The sequence below is a fragment of the Mustela nivalis genome, assembly GCF_964662115.1.
Source record: "Mustela nivalis genome assembly, chromosome: 10".
Lineage (NCBI taxonomy): Eukaryota > Metazoa > Chordata > Mammalia > Carnivora > Mustelidae > Mustela > Mustela nivalis.
This window is the reverse complement of record NC_139029.1, coordinates 56,255,911-56,282,229: the sequence shown is the minus strand read 5'-3', so window position 1 is coordinate 56,282,229 and position 26,319 is coordinate 56,255,911.

The window sequence follows — 26,319 nt, the reverse complement described above, 5'->3', positions numbered from 1 at the left end:
GTTGTTATTTTTTTGTTTTTGTTTTTGTTTTTTTCCAAGATTTTAGTTATTTATTTGAGAGATAGAGAGAGCACAAGCACATGAGCAGGGGATGGGGGCTGGTGAAGAGGGGAAAAGCAAAGGCAGAGGGAGAAGCACACTCCCCACTGAGCAGGGAGCCCAATGTGGGACTCAATTCGAGGACCCTGGGACCATGGTCTGAACCGAAGGCAGATGCTTAACTGACTGAGCCACCCAGGTACCCCTAACTTCTGTTTTAATAGGATTACTCTGGCTACCTATAGAATGGACTATGGGAGACAAAGGCAAAAGCAAAAAGATGGGTTAAGAAGCTACTGAAAATACATACACACACACACACACACACACACACACACACATATACACACACACAGAATTCTGCTATAGAAACCCAAAAGGACGAAAATAGAGCCTCTCTGCAAGCATTACACTAGCATCTTGTCTTCCAGGAAGACCTGACAAAGCCTCAAAAGAATTTTTGTATCTTTAGTGCTTATCAAAGTAAATACACATGACAAAAGAGACCAACTTTCTGGACTGCCACATAATCAGCTTCCTACCTTTGATACCGTTCCCAGAACTGCTGCATGTTTCCAAAGGAAACCCGTAGTGTTCCTAGAAATATGACTGCAGATAATATCTACAATTACTTTTAAGGAAAGACATTTCCATGTAATTCAAGAAAGAACTGCAGTCATTTTTTGCTACTAGAAAATATACATAAACACTATGCAATGTTTTTACATCTTAAGATTCCAGGAAAAGGAACTTGGTTTTTTAAATACCACTGAGATGATCTGAGCACCCAGAGCTCTGCAGTAATCCTGATGCTGTCCAGGATTGAGATTATATAATAAGACTCTCTAATCAGAAATCAAGCAATCAGAGAAGCATGAGGTGAAGTCACTGAACTTCTTAACTTTAGTAGGTTTCTTGTACTTCACACTAGAAAAGCATTGACCTTAGAAATCGTATATATGCTTAGTGCTCCTGGGATCGTAGAAAAATGAAACAGATCATCATTTCTATTATAGTGTCTTCCAGCTTGAAGCAAGAGGTTTTGAGAAGGAATAAATACGCAAGGTTTGGGGAGAAAATAAGATGTTGGAGGTTGGAGGCACCTGGGTGGCTCAGTGGGTTAAAGCCTCTGCCTTCAGCTCAGGTCATGATCTCAGGGTCCTGGGATGGAGCCCTGGGATCCAGCCCCGTATCGGGCTCTCTGCTCAGTGGGGAGTCTGCCTTCCCCTCTCTCTCTGCCTGCCTCTCTGCCTACTTGTGATCTCTGTCTGTTAAATAAATAAATAAAATCTTTAAAAAAAAAAAGATGTTGGAGGTTGAGTACCATCTGTCTTACACCTTCATGCTTTGTTAATTCAGTTTTCTTCCCCATCTCTCCTCGATTGGCTCATTCTTACTCATCCCTCAATTTCCTCTAGGGCACATCTCCTGCAGAACCTTCACTCAACACTGAACTCTCTAGTATTTGTGTGTGCATCTTATCACTTACCATGTATAGTGATTATCTTGTCCATCAGACCCTAAGCCTCTTGATGAAAGGAATCTTACTCATATTTGTCCCCACAGAACCCAGCATGTAATTTAACAAATAATGTGCTCAATAAATGTTTATTACTTGAAATGGATTAAAGACTTAAACATAAGACTTGACATCACAAAACTCCCAGAACTCCCTTCGATTCAGGTCATCTTCCTGGGGTCCTGGGATGAAGCCCCACATCAGGCTCTCTGCTCTGCAGGGAGCCTGTTTCCTCCCCTCTCTCTCTGCCTGCCTCTCTGCCTACTTATGATCTCTCTGTCAAATGAATAAATAAAATATTTTTAAAAAAAAAAGAAGAAGAAGAAGAAGCCCCTTGGCATTTTTTTAGACATGACACCAAAAGCACAAGCAACAAAAGCAAAAATCTAGAGAATATAATGCTAAGCAAAACAAGTCAGTCAGAGGAAGACAAATATATGATTTCACTCTTATATGGAATTTAAAAACAAAACAAGAGGGCCCTGAGTGGCTCACAGTCAGTTAATCGTCTGCCTTTGGCTCAGGTCATGAGCTCAGGGTCCTGGGAACAAACCCTGTGTCAGGATCCCTGTTCCTTGGGAAGTCTGCTTCTCCCTCCCCCTCTCCCTAACTCTCCTCCTGCTTGTGCTCTCTCTCTCTCTCTGTCAGATAAATCAATAAAATCTTAAAACAAATAAAATAAAACAAATGAGCAAAGGGGGGAAAAAAGGAGCAGAAAAACCAAGAAACAGACTCTTGGGGCACCAGGGTAGGTCAGTCAATTGGCTCTTGATTTGGGCTCAGATCATGATCTTGGGGTCCTGGAATCGAGACCTGAGTTGGGCTCCACACTCAGTGGAAATCTGCTTGAGATTTTCTTTCCCTCTGTCCCTCCCTCCTGCTCATATATTCTCTCTCTCTAAAATAAATAAATTTAAAAAATAAAAATAAAAGAAACACACTCTAACTACAGAGAACAAAGGATAGTTACCAGAGGGGATGCAGGTGGGGAGGTGGGGGAAATAGGTGATGGAGATTAAGAAGTGAGATTTTTGTAATGAGGGCTGGATGGCGTGTGGAATTGTCCAGTCACTAAATTGTACAACCAAAGCTAATATAACACTGTATGTTAACTATACTGGAATTAAAATTAAAAAAAAAAGTAAAAATCCACAAATAAGACCACATTGAAGTGAAAGCTTCTGCACACAAAATACATAACCAACAATATGAAAAGGCAGCCTAATAAAATGGGAGAAAATATTTGCAAAGTATGTATCAGGAAAGCAGTTAAAGTATATACGGAAGTCAAACAACTCAATAACAAAAAAAAAATTTAATTTAAAAATGGGCAGAATTAAATGGACATTTTTCCAAGAAAGATATCCAAATGGCCAATAAATACATGAAAAGACTTTCCGCCTTACTTATCATCGGGATAATGCAAATCCAAACCACAGTAAGATAGGATTTCACACTGGTTACAATGGCTATCATTAAAAAGCCAAGAGATATCAGGGAGATCATATGATAGTTGTCTTTCTCTGCTTGACTTATTTCGCTAAGCATGATATGCTCTAGTTCCATCCATGTTGTCGCAAATGGCAAGATTTCATTTCTTTTGATGGCTGCATAGTATTCCATTGTGTATATATACCACATCTTCTTGATCCATTCATCTGTGGATGGACATCTAGGTTCTTTCCATAGTTTGGCTATTGTGGACATTGCTGCTATAAACATTCGGGTGCACTGGGGGCTTAAGTGGGTAGAAGAAGAATCAATGAAACAAGATGGAATTGGGAGGGAGACAAACCATAAGTGACTCTTAATCTCACAAAACAAACTGAGGGTTGCTGGGGGGAGGGGGGTTGGGAGAAGGGGGTGGGATTATGGACATTGGGGAGGGTATGTGCTTTGGTGAGTGCTGTGAAGTGTGTAAACCTGGTGATTCACAGACCTGTACCCCTGGGGATAAAAATATATGTTTATAAAAAATAAAAAATTTAAAAAAAAAAAGCCAAGAGATAACAGGTGCTAGAGAACATATGGAGAAAAGGAAACACTGTATTCTGTTGGTGGGAATGCAAATTGTTGTAGCCACTATAGCAAACACCATGGAAGTTCTTCAAAAATTAAAAATAAAGCTACCATATAATCCAGCAATTCTCTTTTTATGTATATATCCAAAGGAACAGAAAACAGGATATTAAAAATATATATATGCACTCATAAATTTATTGAAACTTTATTCACAACAGCCAAAATTTGGAAACAACCTAAGTGTCCACCAACAGATGAACGGATAAATAAGATGTGGTACAAATATACAAGGGATGTTACTCAGCCATAAGAAGGAATGAAATCTTGCCATTTGCAACAACATAGATGGACCTAGAAAGTATAATGCTAAGCAAAATAAGTCAGTTAGAGAAAGACAAATACCATTTGATTTTACTCATATGTGGAATTTAGGAAGCAAAGAAAAAAGAACAAAGAAAAAAAGAGACCAAAAAAAAAGACTCTTAACCATAGAGAACAAACTAATGATTCCCAGAGGGTAGGTGGGGGGGGGGGGGTGAAACGTGAAGGGGGTTAAGAGCACACTAATTTTGATAAGCACTGAGTAATATACACAGTTGTTCATCATATTGTACACACAAAACTAATATAACACTGTATGTTAGTATTATACTAGAATTTTTTAAATAGACAAGTTAATAATGATTTTAAAAAATAATAAATAATGTAAAACTTTTAAAGAAAAAGAGAAAGCCACCATTATAATCGGCATCGATATTTTACTATGACTTTTTATTGCCCTATTTCTTTTTTTAAGACAAAATTAAATCTTGTTTTTTTATTTTTTATTTAATTTTATCTTTTCAGTGTTCCAAGATTCATTGCTTATGTGCCACACCCAGTGCTCCATGCAATACATGCCACATTTCTTAATAATATCATTCTCTTCTTCCCTTGATCCCTCCCACCTCAAGATTTCCAGTTTGGTAGATTTTTTTAATCCTTTAAATCCAAAATTTGGAAACGGCAACTGACTTCTCCCTTCTCCTTTCCTCTGTCCCAGGAATATTCTGTCCATTCCCAAATCCCACCGTTCTCCTTTAACAGACGCCCTCCTATCTTTTTTCCTTCCCACTCTGCTATTGTTTCTTAGGAACCTTAGCCCCACCATTACAATGCCCTCCTAAGAGGTCTCCCTGATTCTGGCCTCTTCCCCTTCTGTGTATAAGATTACCCTCCTGTATCACCGTGCCTCATCCTTGTATAAAATATCTTTTTTTAAGATTTAAGATTTTAAGACGAAAAAAGATTCGTTTATCTGATATCCAAGACCATACCTGATCAGAGTCGGTTTGCAAACCGGGGACTTCCTGGATGGAGTCTGAGACTGACCCCGGCATGTGTGGAGGGCAAGGAGAGACCACGGAAGACGCAGACTCCAGAACGGTAGCAGGCGGGTTTCACCGGGATGGGAACTTAAGAGGATCGTCTTCAGTTCCACAGAACTGGGTGTCCGCACTCCTGCAACAGAATCTTAAAAATTTATGGATAATCCTTAACTGGGTTCACTCACCTATACAGTCCTGATCTCAAAAATACCTTACTGGCTCCAGGTTGCGTCCTTGAAAATAGCTCCCACTGTGGGATGGGTAGCAGAAGGTACATTCCAAGAACAAGGGAGACGGGGAGGAGCCTCCTATTGGCCACATCCAGCTCGAGGGTCAACTAGTGGTCAAGTCCTCTCCGAGACCTCCTCCAACAACGTGGCACTGCCTACTTGTCCGTCTTCTCAGTCTCCTCCTTCTCTGCCTCAGTCGCTGTGCTGCTCTAGCCAATCAGGCCTTTTTAAATTCCGCACACTCGCCAATCTTTTCCCATAGCAGGACCTGGGTGCCCACTGTTCCTTTTGCTTTTACGATCTCCCCTGGGGCGTTTAGGGATGCTGGTTCTTTTTTATTCTCCAGTTTTGAGCCAGATATCACCTATTAAGACTTTCCTGAACACCCCTAATGAAGTGACTCTCATTCACTCGTTAGTCTCCACCCCATTACCTTGGATTATAATCCAAGGTAATGAGGATATATATATATATGAATACACACGTGTGTGTGTGTGTGTGTGTGTGTGTGTGTGTGTGTGTGTGTGTGTATATGAATGATTTATTTATCTGAGAGCAAGGGAGCCAGAGAGAGCACGAACTGGGGCCGGGGGCGGGGGGCGAGGGAGGGATAAGCAGACTCCCACCCGGATGGGCACAGAGCCCCCACACTGGGCTCAGTTCCAGAGCCTCAAGGTCATTACCTGAGCCAAAGTCAGACATGAAACCAAAACCCACCCAGGTGCCCCTGGATTTCATGTCCATAGCGATTGTAGCAATCTCTGATTATCTTACTCATTTATTTCTTTACTTGTTTATTGTCTAGTTCCCTCCACCAGAGGGTGATCTCCACAAAAATAAGAATTTATCTGTTATTTATTGCTATACATTTGGTTCATTGCATAGTACCTGCTTCACAGAATGTGTTCAAAAAATATTATTGAATAAACTGATAAATTAATTCATACATGAATACCTGAACTCTAGGGTCAAGGTCAATCACACTCAAGTCAAATTCCAGATATATCTTTATTGATTATATGATCTAATGAAGTTACTCAAATATCTGAGCTTTCATTTCCTAACATACAAAATAAGTATAAGAAAACTTCGCATGTCGATTACAAATATCCCATCAGATGGTATTTGTAATATTCCTGCATAGACACTGACTTATACTAGATGCTCAGTAAATGCTGCTTCACTTTTCCGTTTGATTTCTGAGTTCCTCTTCTGGTAAATTGCTTAAGAGTCTCATGCTCTACCGACTGAGCTAGCCAGGCGCTGACTGGTGAGCTGCTTAATACCCCAGGAGCCTCTTTCCTCTTTGCCTCTACGGATTATAGTGGGGGTATCTCCTATTGAATGGGATAAAATAATACTTTACAGGGCTGTTCTGAAAAAGTAATAATAGTGGTTAAAACATTTATTACTCTTACTACAACATCAGACACTAGATTATTGAAATATCCTGAAGAAAGATGCAAGGTATGACAGACATTACTACTGTTTCCAGTATCTAGTATTTTTCTCTTTGCTGACTATTATAAGAACAAAGCTCTTCATCTCCTTATACTCGGCCATAGGGTTGATAAGTGGGCTATCAAGTGATATGTGTTGCTTCTAGACTGTAGTGGTGAAAATCCCATGCAGGATTTTCTAGTCTGTTTTCCTCTTCAGTGTGACAAGCCTTCTGTTGAGAAGTTTGAAACAAGTTATACCACTGTGTTACCATTTGGAAAACAGTTATCTACCAGATATCCCAACAGATTTTGTATAGATGAAACAAAACTCTTTGATACACTGAGATTGGGATTTAGAGGGTTCCTTGCCGCCATAGCCCAGTTTATCCTGTGCTGACTAATAGATAGAGTCAGGACATAGTTCATTTCCTGGGGTAGCCATAAGCAGGAATTCTCAGAAGGTGACAAGGATTTCACAGGCTTCACTTCCCAGGTTTTATAAGGGAACCAGATGCATTTTAGGATGTGAAGATAGTCATAGTGTTGTGACATCAAGAAAATAACTAGATGGGGCACCTGGGTTGCTCAGTTGGTTAAGTGTCTGCCTTCGGCTCAGGTCATGATCCTGCAGTCTCAGGACTGAGCCCTAAATCCAGCTCCCTGCTCAATGGGGAGTCTGCTTCTCCCACTCCCTCTGCTTTTCCCCCAACCACTCATGCTCTTGTTCTCTCTCTCTCTCTCTTAATAAGTGAATAAAATATTTAAAAAAACAAAGAACTAAATGTAAATGCCTTGAATATATGCAGTAGAAGTCTGACCCAGGTTATTTCTATGGCTAAGGTTATCTAAGGTTATCAGGAAAAATATGAAATTTCACATTCTTTATAAAAACATTTCCCAAAAAGAAGTATATGCAGACAGCAATCATTGGAAAGGTGACTACTGACAACTCATTTCTCTTAAATCATTTGTGTAAGGTCAAGAAATTGGTTCTACAAGCAAAGTCTTATATCTATAAATTGGAAAATATCTTTTATTCATATAAAAGTAAATTAAGAAGCTAAAAGCTTTGAAATATAAAAAGGAATATGTGTGACCTTTGCATAAAATGTGTGGATGAAATTCTGGTCTGGGGGTTAAAAAAAAATTAATATCAGCACAATCCATAAAATAACCTCTTTTAAAAACCAGTGAGTCCCCTAGAATTATGTTTCTAATGAAAAACCTTAGGGAAGTTACTATGTCTAGATGAGCTTGAAGGTATCCCAGCTTTCCCTCACATGTGCAGCCAGGGAGATATATTCCTCTTAATGGATACTGACTCTAAAAATATTTCCCAGAAGCCACTTCTGCAGCTTTTTTTTTCTTTTGCAGTTTTAATCTCCCCATAACAATAAGGCTTTTAGCTGCATCTGACAAATTTACTCATAAGTTTTTGTCATTTTATAAAAATGCTGCACATATATTTCAAGTTAGCTAAAATACAACTGATTTTTCCAAACTAACAACCAACTAATTTAAACCAATTATTAGAAAGTCAACACAATGATTCACTCCCTTAACTAATTCAGTTCTTTCCTCAAATGTCACCTTTTCACTGAGTCCCTCCCTGGGCACATTACCTAAAAATTGAATCCCACTGCCTCACGCACTCACAGTTTCCCTCTCCTGCTTGATTTTTCTCCATAGCATTTATTGTGTTCTAAGAACATACTGTGTATTTTATTTATTTATTTTAAGTTTATTATTTATTTATTTTTTATTAATCCTTCTAGAATGTAAGTTCCCTGAGGACAGGAATCGTGGTCTGTTCACTAGTGTATCTGAAGAACCCAGAAGAATATCTGGCATGTAATAGGTATTCCACAAATATGAATGAATGAGTGAACAAATGAATTCTCTTCCAGGAGACCTTTAAACACAGACCCGACAAACCACTGTGTGATAGGGTCTGTGCCTGCGAAATGAAACAAGCCCAGAAAATGAGTTGGCATCCCTGTCAGCACATTCTAGCCCCTCCATACAAACTCTAGCAGGAAGCAGTGCAGAGACACGTAAATATAGGCTGATATGATCGGGGAATTGCTTCTGTTTTATCTATAAACACATCTTCCTGGAATAGGAAAAGAGAGGTGGCAGGTTAGCCAAAGCCTTGTCCAACACTGTATATTCAACAACAGCAACAAAACGTTACCCAAAACTCAGCAAGAGCCCAGTGATTTATAAGTTTGTCTCCTCTCGAGAAAGAAATTATGTCTAACACTTCCCAAATTGTACTTGGTGTAAATTGTTTGGATAACCTAACCACAAGGTTAATACAATAGAACTGCCAATATTCTATCACCCTGGATGAAATAATAAAGAAAACAGTGACGTGATCGTGGTTAAGCCTTAAACAACCTGCCTTGCTTTAGCAACCTCTAAAGGCCTGTTTTTAAGAGCTTAAAAATCATTTCTAACAAACTGGGCTCTGTGACTTTGTCTGGTCTTACCTATTACCATTACCAGCAGATTGTAAGAGATTGGTGATATCCTATGGTTTGTGTTACCGCTTTTAGAGGACTGACATAACAGAAGTGGTTTAGGTCAAATATATTATTTGGAACTGCAATGGCAAGTGGGAATCGAGTTCAGATGACAAAATGCCTAAAATCAAATGCCAAGACTTAAGATTCAGGGTTCAGCAGACAAAATTAGAATTTACGAAGCCTATTTACAATTTTCATTCATTTATTCAATCAAGTACTTATTTAGTGCCTCTTATGTACTGTGTAGTGGCAGTGCAATCATGAACACAGCATTCTTGCTCGCCTATTTCTCAAAGAATAATTCCATCAGAAGGCTCTCAATTACGGGTAAAATTCAAATCAGATATATAAATTTCAGACAATCCAAAAGCATAATCAAAGAAATGGGAAAGGGATTATACAGATTAAGGCAAAATGAGGACCTTTAATTGTGTCCCTAGGTCAAATGAATATGATTCATAGAAAAAAAATTTAAATCAATGTCAGGGTCCCCTGGGTAGCTCAGTCAGTTGAGCATCCATCTCTTGGTTTCCTCAGGTCATGACCTTGGGGTCATGGGATCATACCCCGCATAGGGCTCCACACTCAGTGGGGAGTCTGCTTAAGGATTTCTCTCCCCAACATGGATGGAACTAGAGCGTATCATGCTTAGCGAAATAAGTCAAGCAGAGAAAGACAACTATCATATGATCTCCCTGATATGAGGAAGTGGTGATGCAACATGGGGGCTTAAGTGGGTAGAAGAAGAATCAATGAAACAAGATGGAATTGGGAGGGAGACAAACCATAAATGACTCTTAATCTCACAAAACAAACTGAGGGTTGCTGGGGGGAGGGGGTTTGGGAGAAGGGGGTGGGATTATGGACATTGGGGAGGGTATGTGCTTTGGTGAGTGCTGTGAAGTGTGTAAACCTGGTGATTCACAGACCTGTACCCCTGGGGATAAAAATATATGTTTATAAAAAATAAAAAATTTAAAAAAAAAAAAGGATTTCTCTCCCTCCCTCTTCCTGCCCCTCCCCCCTCTCTAAAATAAACAAAGAAATAGTTTTAAAAATCAAATGAAGGGATGCCTGGGTGCTTCAGTTGGTTAAGCAGCTGCCTTCGGCTCAGGTCATGATCCCAGCATCCTGGGATCAAGTCCCACATCAGGCTCCTTGCTCGGAGGGGAGCCTGCTTCTCCCTCTGCCTCTGCCTGCCACTCTGTCTGCCTGTGCTCGCTCTCTCTCCCTCTCTCTCTCTGACAAATAAATAAAATCTTTAAAAATAAATAAATAAATAAAATAAAAAAATAAAAATCAAATGAATATCAGAAGTACTAAAGAAGAGGGGTGCCTAGGTGGCTTAGTTGGTTAAGCATCTGACTCTTGATCTCAGCTCAGGTCTTGATCTCAGGGTTGTAAGTAGAATAAGAAGTCTCAACAAGCAAAACACTACAGTTAGTACCAGCCTCTTTTAACAAGTATAGTATGTAGCATAGTATTCTCCCCGAAGGACTCTTGGCATTATGTATCTCAGCCTTCTTTTTTTTATCATTTCAAAACAAATGGTTTTCTCCATACATGAAACAAACAAAAATGCAGTGATCCTCAGACTTTTCTCATCCTACAAGTTTCTTTTCTCATCACGTTGGATACCACCCCACCCTGTATTCTACTGGATGGTATAATGGCAAAGAGCTTTGGACCAGGAATCATTATGTCTGTATTTTAGTTCTGGATCTACCACTAATTATCTGTGTGAACTTTGTGTGAACTGTGACAAGTTACTTAGATCTCATTTTTCTCATCTGTAAAATTGAACAATATCTGCCCTAACTACCTCAGAGGTTGATTATAAAGGACAAATGGCATAATTTGTTTGATAATTACCCATTAAACTATTACAGGGGAAATATAAGTTCAATACCAATGTTTTCCTTAAAAGCTATATTGATGCTCAACAGTGAAAGCAAGTAAAACATATGATTGATAAGATAATACTCTATGTAATTAGGATCTCCGTCATATGTCTTTTTAGATCATTATGGTGGATTTGAACAAAAGGATTTTTTAGTTGGCATTCTATCAAGACCTCCAGAAGTTAAAGATTGTTGGGTGTATTATCTATCTAGTGATTTAAAAACAAAAGGCAAAAACCAAACATTTTCTTATCCTACCTTGCAGTGTTAAATTTATTGAACAAGGAAGACCTTAGCCTGAGAAGGTTCTTTTTTTTTTTAAGACAGATGGTTTTACTCCCTTGGCATCCCACATAAGCAAACCCAGACCTTAGCCTGTAAATGTTTCAAGGTGAAGAAATCAGAACTTAAGGACAATTGATTTCAAATAGCTAATGGGGCTTTCCAAATAAAGCAACAATTTAAGCTATAACCAACCAGATAATTTCCTCGTTTTCCTTCTGTGTCTTCTCTATAAAAGTCTTAGCCCTAGCTCTGGTCTGTGGAACACTTTTAACCACTTAAGTTGGGTGCTGCCTGATTCGAATAGACATTTGTTCAGATAAACTTTTTCACATGATTACCATGCCTCAGTTTATCTTTCAATAGCAGTATGCCTCACATTTTAATACCGAAATCCAGCAGTCATCCTAGACATTTACCTCTCCCTGTGCTAGGCTTCCTTTTATTTTGTCACCAAGTCAATTGTTCTTGATATATGTGCCAAATATGTTCACTTCCCTTTCTCTCCATGGTCATCATTCTATCCAGGGCAAGATCAAGATATTTATGCATCCCAGAATAATTAATAATTTGGTACCACTCAAAAAATATTCTATGGCACGCCTGGGTGGCTCAGTTGTTGAGCATCTGACTTTGGCTCAGGTCATGACTCCAGAGTCCTGGGATCAAGCCCCACTTCGGGTTCCCGTCTTGGCAGGAAACCTGCTTCTCCCTCTCCCAGCCCCCTTGCTTGTGTTCCCTCTCTAGCTCTCTCTCTTTCTCTCTCTCTCTCTCTTTCTGTATCAAATAAATATATAAAATATTTTTTTTAATTCTATAAATATTTGTGAAATATTTGTTCAGAAGAAGGCAAAGTCTTGTAGGGGAAGTGGAAAATAGCACTCTTTTTCTTAGGCAATTCATGTCTATCCCTACCCAGCAAAAACAAAAGAGCTTGCCTATTTGATATGGCTACTATAAATTAATATTGGGACATTTTTCTTGTCAGAAGGTGCATGGGGGTAGTTCATTACTATCCCAAGTAGCTAAAGGAATATTTCTTTAAACCAATGAATACTCTTCTTTAGGGGGGTTTGTCAAACAAAATTTTCTTCATGTTGAAGCATGCATATTCATAGTTTAGTATGCTTAGTGAATGGCACTCTAGGATACTACTTGGGTGGTACATGCCTTCACCAAAGTCTAACTTTCATCCTAGTGATCTTTAACTTTCAACTGAACAATTAACTTGTCTTCTTAAATCAGTTCTTGAGCTCCTCTCCAATTCAATTTTTTTAAAGTTTTTTATTTATTTATTTGACAGAGAGACAGAGCACAAGCATGAGGAGCAGCAGGTAGAGGGAAAAGCAGACTCCCCACCAAGTGGGCCACTGGATCCCAGGACCCTGAGATCATGACCTGAGCAGAAGGTAGACACTTAACGGACTGAACCACCCAGGCACTCACTCTCTGATTCTGACACCAATTGCAAAATGTTTTTTTCCACACTACCGACCAATTCTCTGACACCAGCTGCATGTCCTACAATTCAACTCAATTCTGGCACCCTCTACCTGGAGATAGCACCAGATCACACAGGTGAAGGACTCAGTCCCTCAGGACTGCTCTCCTCACCCACTCCTGAGGCCAATTCCAAGACCAGGTTGTTACCTGTGCTTCTGACCAACTGGCAATAAATGGGAGGTTCCACCCACTCCCCCCCTAGGTTTCATTAATTTTCTAGAGTGGCTCACAGAACTCAGAAACATTTTACTTACTATATTATCAGCTTATTATGAAAGGATATAACCTAGAAACAACCAGAAGGAAGAGACGCATACCGCAAACTATGGGAAAGGGGGCACTGAGCTTCCATGCTCCTCCTGGGTACTCTTCCTGAATGTCCACATGTTCACCAACTAGAAGCTCTCTGGCCCTCGTGCTTTTGTGTTTGTACGGAGGGTTCTTTAACTTAGGCATGATTGATCAAGTTGTCGATCACTGGTGTGGGAGGCCACGGTAAGGCTTGAGACAAGGACCAATCCAGGCCCTGACTTGTGCCTCCTTTAAAGGCTGAATAGCCGAACAAAAGGCTTAGGTCAATAAAGTTGAGTAGCACTGAGAAAGGGTCTGTGCTATATGTTGTGTGCTCACCTACGTGACTTTCCACACATTTGCTAGTCAGACAGAAACGATTTGGCCGGGGTCAGAAATTCTTGGCTGGTCCTTGCTGTCCTTGCACGGGCTATAGACTACACCACTGTAAGACTGTGCTGTGCTTACACAAACTGTGTCTTGAGTGGCCTTGAAGTCAGTACATCTGGCGCTAGAGGGTCTGCTATTGGTAGCTTGGGAAATAGACAATGGGAAAGCTTGAAGGATTTTCTGTGCATGTTGCAAACTCTTTAGTAATCAGCTAAAAATAGATACTTTCTTATGATTGTTTCTGTTAGTTATATAATGCCTCACAGCCTTGAATAAAATTGACACTATTGGACATCCTCCTTGGTGCTCCTCCTGCCCCCATCTCTTTGTCTCTTAATTTCTTTTCACCATCCTCTTACCCTCATGTTCCTGGTTGATTTGTCGTGCTGTCTGCGACACGCAATTGATTCAACCTCCAGCCTCTGTTCATTCTCCAGGGGTGGGTTGGGAGGCAGAGGGACTGATAATTCCAACCCTGTAATCACCTGGTTGGTTCTCCTGGCAACAGACCCATCCTTAGAGTTATATAAAAGTCACCTTAATAACACAATAAAAGACACTTTTATTGTTCTCTTTACTAGGAAAATTCCAAGGGTTTTAGGAGCTCTATGCCAGAAATGGGACAGATACCAAATATATATTTCTTATTATAAATCGCAGTATCACACCCTTAATTCTTTTTTTATACTGTAGACAGAGAGAGCTTTACAAAATGCTTATGTTACTCTCTTACACAAAACATGCTGGTGGCTTTCCATGTCTTAGGACAAAACAGAGTATTAAACTATGTCTACAGGGTCCTCATTATCTACCTTGGCTGTTCTCCAGTTTCATCAGGTGCTCCTCTTTGAGTGCCAGACCCACTTCTTTCAGCTCCACCAGTGTGCATTATTCCTTCCAACCTTGATGTCTGCTCATGCTGCCTCCGTCTGGAATATTTCCCCAGGCCCACCCCAAACCTCCACATGCTTTGCTTACAAACTTTACTCCATGACCTTTCTGCCTAGATGACATTCCCATAATTCAGTCCTTCAATACAATACTTGTTTTCAAAGTACTCATCCAACTTATTACTAAATTGTTAATTCTCTACATACATATTTGAATATATGCTGAAATATATGCTTCTGAAATATATGCTCAACAAGATAAAGGGCAGGCATTAGATCTCTTGTATTCATCTCTATGCCTCAACACCTACTGTATCTCATACAATACGCCATAGCCAAGCTCCTGAGACTTGAATATGATTTTTCATGACATCTTCTCTTCTCTCCTCAGGACAACTTTCCCCTACTCTCTATCCCATGCAATTTTTCTACCTGGAATGCTCCTGTATCTTCCTGAAGGCGAAACTCAAATATCACCTTATCATTATCACAGTTTTACCCTACCACCCACAGGAAGCAATAACAAATTCCGCTTCACTGATCAACAACTTGATACATAGCTTATGAGAATGTGTGACAAATTCTATGGCAGGTATTTCTATGGGCCCTACTTCCCATATAAAACTGTGAAATCCTTAAGCACATAAATCATCGCTGAAATCATTTATTCTATTCCTTAAATATCTGGCTTTCCTCTTTCTGAGTATTTGGTGAATTTGTGCTTCCCATGCCCTCAAAGGCAGTCGTGATCATGTCACTTGCTTCTGGCAATGAAATATAAGTGAAACTGGAGTCATGGGGGTGGGGCGCTGAGGAGCTTGGTGGTATGACTCCCATTTGGCAGAGTCTGAGGGGGGCGACCCGTGCTAAGAAGAGGGAGAAGGAAGAAACAAAACAAGAAAAGAAAAAGAAAATGTATTCATATCAGCCTAGAACTATCCTCTCACTGCATTCATTCTCTTGACTGATTCAAAATTAGATATTTAAGAGTCACCATTTATAAGTTCACTCCTGTGACACACCTAGCTAGCTCAGTCAGAAGAGCATGGGACTCTTGATCTTGGGGTTGTGAGTTTGATCCCCACATTGAGTATGGAGATTACTTAAATATGGAGATTACTTAAATAAATAAAACTTCAAAAATTCTAAAGTTCACTCCAGCATCACTTGTAAGATTTCCCTTTGTTACATATGATCTTTGCAAAGATATTTGCATGGCATACAGACAGTGTCTCTCTTTAGAACAAAGGATAGGTTTGGAAGATGGAAATAGTACCTCTTTCTGAAGCAAAGGACAGGTATGCTTACTGCCTTTTATGAAATACTCAGATTCTCAAAGCTAAAGATTCTTCTCCTATAACATAATACACTATGCATATAGGTGTCATCTGTCACTCTTGGCATGTGCTCCAGGAATAGCACAAAATTGCTAATTGATGCTCTGGTTTCTGCTATTTCTGTGAGTAATAAATTGACCTTGGTCTTTGACTCGAGAGTCTCCTGTCTTCCACCATTGATCACAAGACTGTGACAGGCTAACTTGTTGGTTGTAAGTAGGGGAAAACCTCAGACTCTTCGCAATTCTTAAAAATTAGATAGATTTTCAAGAATAAATATTTCCTTAAGTATTGCTAATAACACAAGTGTGACTCTGTATGTTTGATATATTACCTCTATTACCCTGTGATTCTTCCTTGTGAAGACAAAACAAGTATAATGATATTGTCTCAGGAAACATGATGAATCAGCAGAAAGGCAGAGACAGGGCTTTTGAATTCAAAACCCAAAATATTTAATTTTCAAAACCCCAAACATTTAATTTTCAAGGATTTGAGCTTCTGGGGTCCCAATATCTGAACCTTTAAAAATGTAAAATGGAGGCACCTGGATGGTGAAGTCGGTTAAGCCTCCAACTCTTGGTTTTAGCTCCAACAGTGATCTCAAGGTGGTGAGACAGAGTCCTGCCTCCAGCTCTGCCCTCAGCACAGAGTCTGCTTGAGATTCTTTCTCCTCCCTCTGTCCCTCTGGCTTGTGCTCTCTCTCGCTCTTGCTCTCTCTAAAATAAATAAATTTTAAAAATAAAAAAAAAATTAAATGTACACTGGTGGTATGTGTATACAATGGAATATTATTCAGCCATAAAGAACAATGAAATCTTGCCATTTTCTGCAACATGGATGCAGCTAGGGGGTTTAATACAAAGTTCAGTAAGTCAGAGAAAGACAAATACTATAGGATTTCATGCATATGTGGAATTTAAGAAACAGATCAGATGAACAAATAAAAAAAGAGGCAAACAAACAAAAAACAGACTCTTAAATGCAGATGCTTGCCAGAGAGGTGGTGGCTTGGGGAGATGAATGAAATTGATAAAGGGGATTAAAAGTACACTTATCGAAAGAAGCACGGGGGCACCTGGGTGGCTCAATGGTTTAAGGCCTCTGCCTTCAGCTCGGGTCATGATCCCAGGTTCCTGGGATCAAGCCCCACGTCGGGCTCTCTGCTTAATGGGGGCCTGCTTCCTCCTCTTTGCCTGCCTCTCTGCTTCCTTGTGATCTCTGTCTGTCAAAGAAATGAATAAAATCTTTTTAAAAAAAAAAGTACACTTATCTTGATGAGCATTGAGTAGTGTACAGAATTACTAAATCATTGTGTCGTCCACCTGAAACTAATATAACACTGTACATTAATCATACTTCAGTAAAAAATGTTAATTAAAAAATCTTTTAATAAAATAAATGTGTGCTTTAAATGATAAATTAGAAAGAATAAAGGGAAAGACTACATAAAGACTCCCTTTAAAAAAAAAGATTTATGTTTTTGAGAGCTAGAGAAAGCATGAGTTGGAGGGGCAGAGGGAGAGGGAGAGACTCTTAAGCAGACTCTGTGCTATGGTGGTTGGCGGGGGGGGGGGGCTCGATTTCCTCACCCTGAGATCATGAACTGAGCTGAAACCAAGAAGCTTGACAGACTGTACCACCAAGGTGCCCTAAGACTTCCTTTAACAGTGAGGCATGTGGGGAAGGGGGAGGAAGAAGTGACAGATGACACTTCTTCTTCACTTCACTTCTTGCTTCTGAAAGCCAGAAGGCTATATGCTGTTGGTCCCCTAAGAAAGAGTCCTTAAAGCCTGGGGAGTGGGAGGCAAAGAAACCCTGGAATCTGAGAGGACAGGCCCAGTCTGTGCTCTCTGTTTTCACATAAAACAGAGAAGACTTGACAGCTGTGTCCTTCTTCTGCAGCATAGTAGGAGAGTAGTAGACAGAATACCTGTGAGATTTGTCTAGTTAGAGACATTGCCCCCTCAACAATGGGGTCCAGGAGCAGAGCTAAAGCTTCTTTATATGCCAAGTGGGGCTCAGAGACCATGAGATTCAGACTCACATGTCTCAATGAAAACACATGTGTTCTAGTGGCACACATGGACTGATTACTGAAAGTGAGAAAAAATTCTGTACATCCCAGCTAATGTCCTGTGCATAAATGGCAATAACCAGGGATGAAAAAATCCTCTTGACCCCCTGTAAGCCCCCTATAAAGCTTAGATACAATATAGGAAAAATGCATGGGAGAGTGGGTACCCCTGAAATGATTAAACTATGATTTAATCTTAACCAACAGACAGCATAGGGGTTCAAAATAAAAATATAAAAAATGAGAAGTGATTTTCTATTTCTTCTTGTACATCATGGCCTGAAATCTTGCACTTGAAAGGCCTGCGTTCCTAAAACAATCAATTTTAAGGATGTATTTTCTGTGAATCATCATCTGGGGAGGAAAAAAAGGGGAAACCATGTTTTCTTTTATGTTCCTTGCCAGAGTCTCCTTTCCAGCTCTCATTATTGATGGATTCCCAGAACTGCAGTGAGGTTGAAATCATGATGCTGTCCACCTGCCATTATTTCTACAGCAAGGGAATTTTTAGAGACTACCTCTAGCTAAACAACTGGGAGTCATATAAATAATGGAAACTATTCCACCTTACTCTGCCCTCCTCTGACTATAACTGCTGTGCAGACACAGGGAATTGGCAATTTCAACTTAATAAATATTTCCTATGTATGAGTAGAGAAAAGAAATTTTATTTACAAAATCCTCAATTCCACACATAAAATTAATATCTACACTGTATTATTCAGAGCCCAGAGAACTTGAAGATCCTGTATTTTCTGAATCTCTCTGCATTCTTTCAAAAAATACCTTAAGGGATCCACCTTCATCCCAATATATTTTGCAAACAGAAATATTAAATGAAATTGGTAAACTAGATAAATTAGCTGGCTTCCATAAAGCTTTTTCTTCTAGAAAAAAAATTAATCAGTTTTTGTAATAATCAAGCAGCAATTTCAAAGATTAAATTATTTGGGGGGGGGGGTGTTTGTTTTTTGTAGTAAATGTTTGTTTAGGTAAGCCAAAGGTAAAATTATGTTTAAAGCTTCTACTAAACCAAGACATGCTAAAGAGGTTACATATTTATCTATGTCCAAAAGGGAACTCAAGGTAACCAAAACAAGAGAGAAAAATTATATGATTTAGAAGAGAATTTGTTATAAAGCAGTCACCAATTCTCAGGTAAAGGTTATATTTGAGAGACATAAATACAGAGTAAGATTTTACTTCCCCAATACAAATCTTACACAAACCTGCCTTGTATATAAACCTCTTCCCCAATATCTATGGCATTCTTCTATCATACTGATGTTGTGATGGCCTACGAAATGCTCTCTACACTTGTTGCCCCCCAACTCTGGCCTTATTTTCATTCATATATAAATTTTTAAATTATCTGCTAGCCCCCTACACACACACCTCTTGTAGCCCTAACTGATGTCTTCCCACTGATAAACCCCAAAAATGTCTATAGCTCTCATTGCCAGACCAATAACACCTTTTGCATCCTCCAGTCTGTCACTTAAGTCTGAGTGATCCAATGGATCATGATGCTATTTGAGGGTCAGGAATGGGACTAATATAATTATCTTATTCCCAAAAGAGCCCAGCCCCATGTTAGGACTCAATAATTGAAGTAACTCTGGAAAATCTTCCAGAGTTTAATAAAAATTAAATTCCTTGATTCTCCTGAGAAAATATTGCACTCTTCCAAAAAGAAGAATTTACTAGAAGAATGGCCTCAGTTTCATACTAATTTTGTGTAGTAGCTAACTTGAAGAGATACCTGTAGACACCAATTACAACCTTGTGTTTAGGGCTCTTGGACTCTGATTTGCAATGTTTTTCATTATGAGAGATAAAACAAAGAGACTATGGACTCTGAAAAACAATCTGAGGGATCTGAAGGGGCGGGGGGTGGGAGGTTGGGGGAACCAGGCAATGGGTATTGGAGAGGGCACGTATTGCATGGAGCACTGGGTGTGGTGCAAACACAATGAATACTGTCACATTGAAAATAAATTTAAAAAAAAAAACTGAATTAGCTGTTCCTGAAGCCCCATATTTCAAAGATTATGTTGCAAATAAAAATAGTTAAGTTGATGAGCAAAGTGGAGATAAACCAAAAACAGTTGGGTGATATTTCCCTCAAATCAGACATGACTTTAAAAGTTTAAGACAAAAGTGATTGGCAAAAAGAAAAGAAAAAAAAAACACAAAATAATTCTGAGTTTAATACCTTCCAAAAACTTGTACAAGATATCTTGATAGTACAAAATAATTTGGCTTCATCCATCCCTGACAAAGTGTACATAAATACAGCCTGCAATATCTTTCTTCTTTATTAGCCTTCAAGATATGTTTCTCCTTGAGTAAATGCACATCCCTCCCTTCTAATCTAATCTCTCCAATTCTTTCCCAGTTGTACATTTCTTGTGCTTAGCATCATATCTTGGTAACCAGTTTTACAGAGAAAAGAAATAATAAAAGTTTTTGCCAGAGATTTCTTTTTCTCGGGGTGGGGGTAGAAATACCTCACACACACAAAAATGATGAATGAAGGCCAAATCAATACACCTAACCTTATTCTGACTTCAGCTTTCAGATAAAAGGGCTTATTTGTTCTCTAACATATTTAAAAAATATAAAATATAAATATATAATATATAAATATATATTATATATCTATATATTATATGTGAATACATTTTATATAATATAAATATATAGATAGATATATGTAAATATATAAATATATAAAATATAAATTATAAATATAAACAAGTATCTGTGAGTGAAAATTATGTAATTATGTAAATTATATAAAAAATTTTTCTCATCTTGGTAAAACATTCCTAGTACAAACATGTTAATGATACAAACAAATGATGCTAACACTATAATGATGGAGATGGTAAGGATGATGATATGATGGGACATTGAAGATCAGGTTTCATATCTAAGCATGTCTATATACCGGCTGTGCAGCCTAGTGTAACCTGTGTAACCCTAATCTAGTTACCTACATCCTGAGTCTCAGTTTCTTTATCTCTGAAATGCTGTTATAAGGATTAAATACAATAAATGATGCTCCTTAAAGAGAATCATCTATGAATGATAGTTTCCTTCAGTATCAGTTAGATTATTTGCAGTCATAGGTTCAAATTATCATGCTTTGCCCAAGTAGGCATTTATTTTTATCACCTACCGGAAGAGGCACAAAGTCCGGGGCTGGTACAATGCTTAAGGAGGCCATGTAAGACCCATGCTGAACGCTGGTCTACCCACTTTAGCAAATGGCTTCATCTCTATGTCCTCAAGATTGCTGCTCTCCTCCCAGACAACACTTTTTTTCCCCCAGACAACAATGTTGATTCATATTAGCATAGCATGTTTTTACCTTTAATCTTTACTTTTAATATTTTTAGTTTGCTTTTGACCCTTTTGCCTTTAGTCTTTAATCTTTCTGCATCTTAATATTTAAAGTGAGTTTTCTATATAGACAACATAGGTGGGTCAATTCTTCTGAACACCCAGAAGATGGATGGTTGAATTACATGGTCATTTTATTTTTAGAGGAACAACCACCCAGTTTTCCATGGTGGCTGCACCTGTTTGCACTCGTACCAACCGTGTACAAGTGTTCCAATGTTTTCACATCCTTGTTAATACTTATCTTTTCTTTAATATCATAGCCCTTGTAACTGGTGTGAAGAGATATTTCATTGTGGTTTTGTTTTGTATTTCCATAATGATTAGTGATGCTGAGCATCTTTTCATGTACCATGTTGGCCATCTGGATGTCTTCTTTTGAAAAATGTTTATTCAGTTCCTTTGCCCACTTTTAAATCAGGTTATTTGGAGGATTTTGTTTGTTTCGTTTGGTTTTCAGCTATTGAGTTGCAGGAGTTCCTTGTATATATTTGATAATAACCCCTTATCATAAGATATATGGTTTGCAAACATTTTCTCCCAATCCATAGGTCTTGTCATTTTGTTGATTCTTTTGCTGTGCAGAAGTACTGTAATTTGATGCAGTTCCACTTTTTGTTTTTGTTACTTGTGCTTTTGATGTCATGTCCAAGAAATTCTTGCCAAGACAATGTCAAGAAGCTTGTCTCATTAGTGTTCTTCTGAGTGCTTAGTAGGTTCTGGTCTTACATTTCAATCTTTAATTTATTCTGAGTTGACTTTTATGTATGATGTAACATAAAAATCCAATGTCATTATTTTATATGTGGGTATCCAATTTTCTCAACACCATTTGTTGAAGATACTATTCTTTTCCCATTGTGTATCCTTGATTCCCTTGTCAATGGTTGGTTGACCATATATGCACGGATTTTTTTTCTGAGCTCTCTAAAATGTTCCAGTGGTAAATGTCTATCTTTTGCCAGTACCATACTGTTTTAGGAACTGTAGTTTGGTAATATATTTTGAAATGAGAAAGAGTGATGTTTCCAGCTTTGATCTTCTTAAAATTACTTGGGCTCTTTGAGGTCATTTGTGATTCCATATGAATTTTAGGATTTCTTTTTCTATTTCTGTTAAAAATGCCATTGGTATTTTGATAGGGATCACATTGAATCTGTGGATCACTTTGGGTAGTATGGACATTTCAAAAATATTATTCTTGCAGTTTGTGAACACAAGGTGCCTTTCCACTTATTTATGTCTTTAATTTCACTTAGCAATGTTTTATAGTTTTCAGTGTACAAGTCTTCCACTTCTATGGTTAAGTTTATTTCTAAGTATTTTGTTCTTTTGTTCTTTTTGAAGTTATATAAAGGATTATTTTCTTAATTTCCTTTTTTGATAGTTTATTTTTGATGTATAGAAATGAAAAATTTTATGTGTTGATTTTGTAGCCTACAACTGTACTGAATTTGTTAACAACTTTAATTGTGTAGTCTTTAGTGTTTTCTACATATAAGATTATGTTATCTGCAAACAAAGAAAATTTTACTTTTTTCTTTCTGATTAGGATGACTTTTGTATCTTTTTCTTGCATAGTTACTCTGGTTAGGACTTCCAGTACTATATTGAATAGAACTGGTGAAAGAGGGCATTCTTGTCTTCTTTCTGATTTTGGACGAAAAGCATTCAGTTCTTTCCTGTTGAGCATGATGTTAGCTGTGGGCTTTCCACACTTGATTTTTATAACATTGAGGTAAACTCCTTCTATAACTAGACAGTGGAGAGTTTTTATCATAGAAGGTATTGAATTTTGTCAAGTGATTTTTCTGTATGTATTGAGATGACCATGAGATTTTTATCTTTCATTCTGTTAATAAGGTATATGAAATTAATTTACTTTCCTATTTTGAAATATCCTTTCATCACAGGGATAAATACCACTTGATCATCATATCTGATCATCTTAATGTGCTATTGAATTTGTTTCTCTAGTGTTTTGTTGAGAATTTTTGCATCTATATTCACTGGGGATATTGACCTAAAATTTTCTTCTCCTGTGGTGTCTTTATCTAGGTTTGGTATTCAGGTAATACTGGGCTCATGAAACCAGTTTGAAACTGTACTTTCTTCTTCAACATTTTAGAAGAGCTTAAGAAGAACTGATGCTATTTCTTAAGTATTTGGTGTAAATCTTGTTCTGGGGTTTTCTTTTTAGAATGTTTTTGATTACTGATTCAATCTCCTTATTTGTTATTAGTCTGCTCAGGGTTTCTATTTCCTCACAATTCAATCTTGATAGGTTGTATCTTTCTAGAAATTTATTCATTTCTTCTAGGTTATCCAATTTGTTGGTATGTAATTATACATAATCGACTCTTATGATCCTTTTTAAAATCAGTTGTAATGTCTCCTCTTTCATTTCTAACTCCAAGCCTTCTCTCTTTTTTTCTTCATTACTATAGCTAAGGGTTAATCAATTTTTACCTTTTCCAAAAACCCACTCCTTAATTTCATCAATTTTGTTCTAGATTTCTATTCTCTATTTCATTTATTTCTACTCTAATATTCATTATTTTCTTCCTGCTGATAACCCTGGGCTTAATTTTTTCTTCTTTTTCTAGTTCCTTGAGGTATAAATTTATATTGTTATTTGAAATCTTTCTTGTTATTAATTTAGGCATTTACCACTCTAAATAGTACTGTTTTTGCTACATCCCAAAAGTTTTGGTATGTTCTATTTTCAGTTGCAGTTTCCTTTTTTTTTTTTTTTTAAGATTTTATTTATTTCTTTGACAGAAAGAGACGCAGCAAGAGAGGGAATACAAGCAGGGGGAGTGGGAGAGGGAGAAGCAGGCTTCCCGCCAAGCAGGGCGCCCAATATGGGGCTCGATCCGATGCTGGGATCATGACCTGAGCTGAAGGCAGAGGCTTAACCCATTCAGCCACCCAGGTGCCCCCATTTTCAGTTATCTTGAGATACTTTGTAATACCTAGCTTTCCTTTCATTTTCTTCTTTGTTCAAATGGATTGTCAAGATTGTGTTATTTAATTCCCACATATTTGTAAATTTTCCAGTTTCCCTTCTTTATTAATTTCTAGTTTATTCCACTGTAATCAGAAAGAATGCTTGGTATTATTTCAATCTTTCTAAATTTGTTTTGTGACCTAACTTTTGATTTATTCTGAAGTATACTCTGGGTGGGCTTGAAAAGAATGTGTATTCTGCTATTGTTGCAATGTTTTGTAAATGTCTGTTAGGTTCATTTGGACTAGAGTGTTGTGAAAGTCCACTGTCCACTTATTGACTTTCTGTTTCAGTGTTCTATACACAATTGAAAATAGGATAGCAAAGTCTCCTACTATTACTGAATTGTTATTTTTCTCCCTCAGATCTGTCATTGTTTGTTTTATAAATTTAGATAATCTGGTTTTGAGTCCATATGTTTATAATTTGGTATTTTCCTGATGAATTGACCATTTTATCATTATATAGTGACTTTTTGTGACAGTTTTTAACTAAAAGACTATTTTTTCTAATGTAAAGTATAACAACTGCTTTCCTTTGGTTACATTTGCATGGCATATCCTTTTCCAACTTTTCACTTTTAGCCTATATGTGTCCTTAAATCTAAAGTGAGTCCCTTATAGATAGCATATAATTAGATTTTGTGTTGTTGTTGTTGTTTTTAATCCATCAGTCACTCTCTGTTCTTTGAGGAGTGTTTGTGTCCCACCCCTCTCCCAAATTCTTTTGTATGATGAAATCCTGACTTCCAAAGGTAACTGGTATTAGGGCCTTTGAGAAGTGATTAGATCTTGAGGAGTGTAGCTTTCATGAACGGAATTAGCATTCCTATAGAAGAGACCCCACAGAGCTCCCTAGCCCCTTCCCCATGTGAGGATACAAGGAGAAATGTGCAACCCAGAGGAGAACCTTCCCCCAAACATGATGACATCCTGATCCTGGACCTCCAGTCTCCAAAACTGTAAGAAACAAATTTCAGTGATAAGCTACCCAGTCTGTGGTATTTTCTTATAACAGCCCAAAGGAACTAAAACAGCTTCTTTAAGATGATTATTTTGAATTCTTTATCAGACAACTCATATATCTCCATTTCGTTAGGGTCAGTTACTAGAGATTTATTTTATTCCTTTGGGTGGGTCGTGTTTCCTAAGTCTTTATGTTCCAGTAGCTGTAGGTTGATGTCTGCACTTTTGAAGAAACCATCACTTCTCTCAGACTTTATGGGCTGGCTTTGACTGGGAAAGACCTTCATCAAACTAGCTCGGGCATTTAGCATTCAGTCTTTTTTCTTTTCTTTCCTTTCTTTCCTTCTTTTTTTTTTTTTTTTTTTTCTTTTTTTTCCCCCCTTGTTTTCTGAAACCCATAACCTCTTGCTCCCTCTGGTGTCTGACTGTGCTGGTTCCTTGGGCATTTACTGTGAACCACAAAGGGAAATTGGCCTGCAGGAAGTGCACTAAAACACTGGAGATGTTAAAGACTTACTCTGCTTCCTTTCCTCTCTGCTGGGGGGAAGGGCTCAGTTTGAGCCTTTTCCCAATCTTGCAGATCTATGTCGGCTTCAGGGAGCTTTCTCCCTTTTTCCTTTTTCCTACTTGTTCAAGGCATTCAGACAATGACAATCCTTTCAGCACTCAGTGAGAGGCAAGACAGAAACAGGTCCTTTGGAGAGCACAGCAAAAGAGAGGGAGACCAGGTGCATGTTCCACTCTCTTCCCCCTCAACACACAACTTTAGAAGTCACAGGCTGAGCGGACCTCTTTTGGCACCGAGCTGCCAGTTTGCGGGCATTGGGACTGACATGGATAAAATGAAATCGCTCTTCTTACCCATTTCAGTGCAGCTGTTTCCAGTTTTATGTCTGTCTGAGGTGCCGCAACTCCTTAGTTAGGTTCTGGACTTCTCCTAAAAATACTCTGGGACTACCGATTCACCATCTTTCTGACATCACTCAGAAAAGCAGGGAAAATTAGTTTCATTTAACCCAATATACCCAAAATCTTACTTCAACTTATAATCAACATGAAAAAGTATTAGATATTTTATATTCTTTTTTACATACTAAGTCTTTGTATCCTAGTGTGTG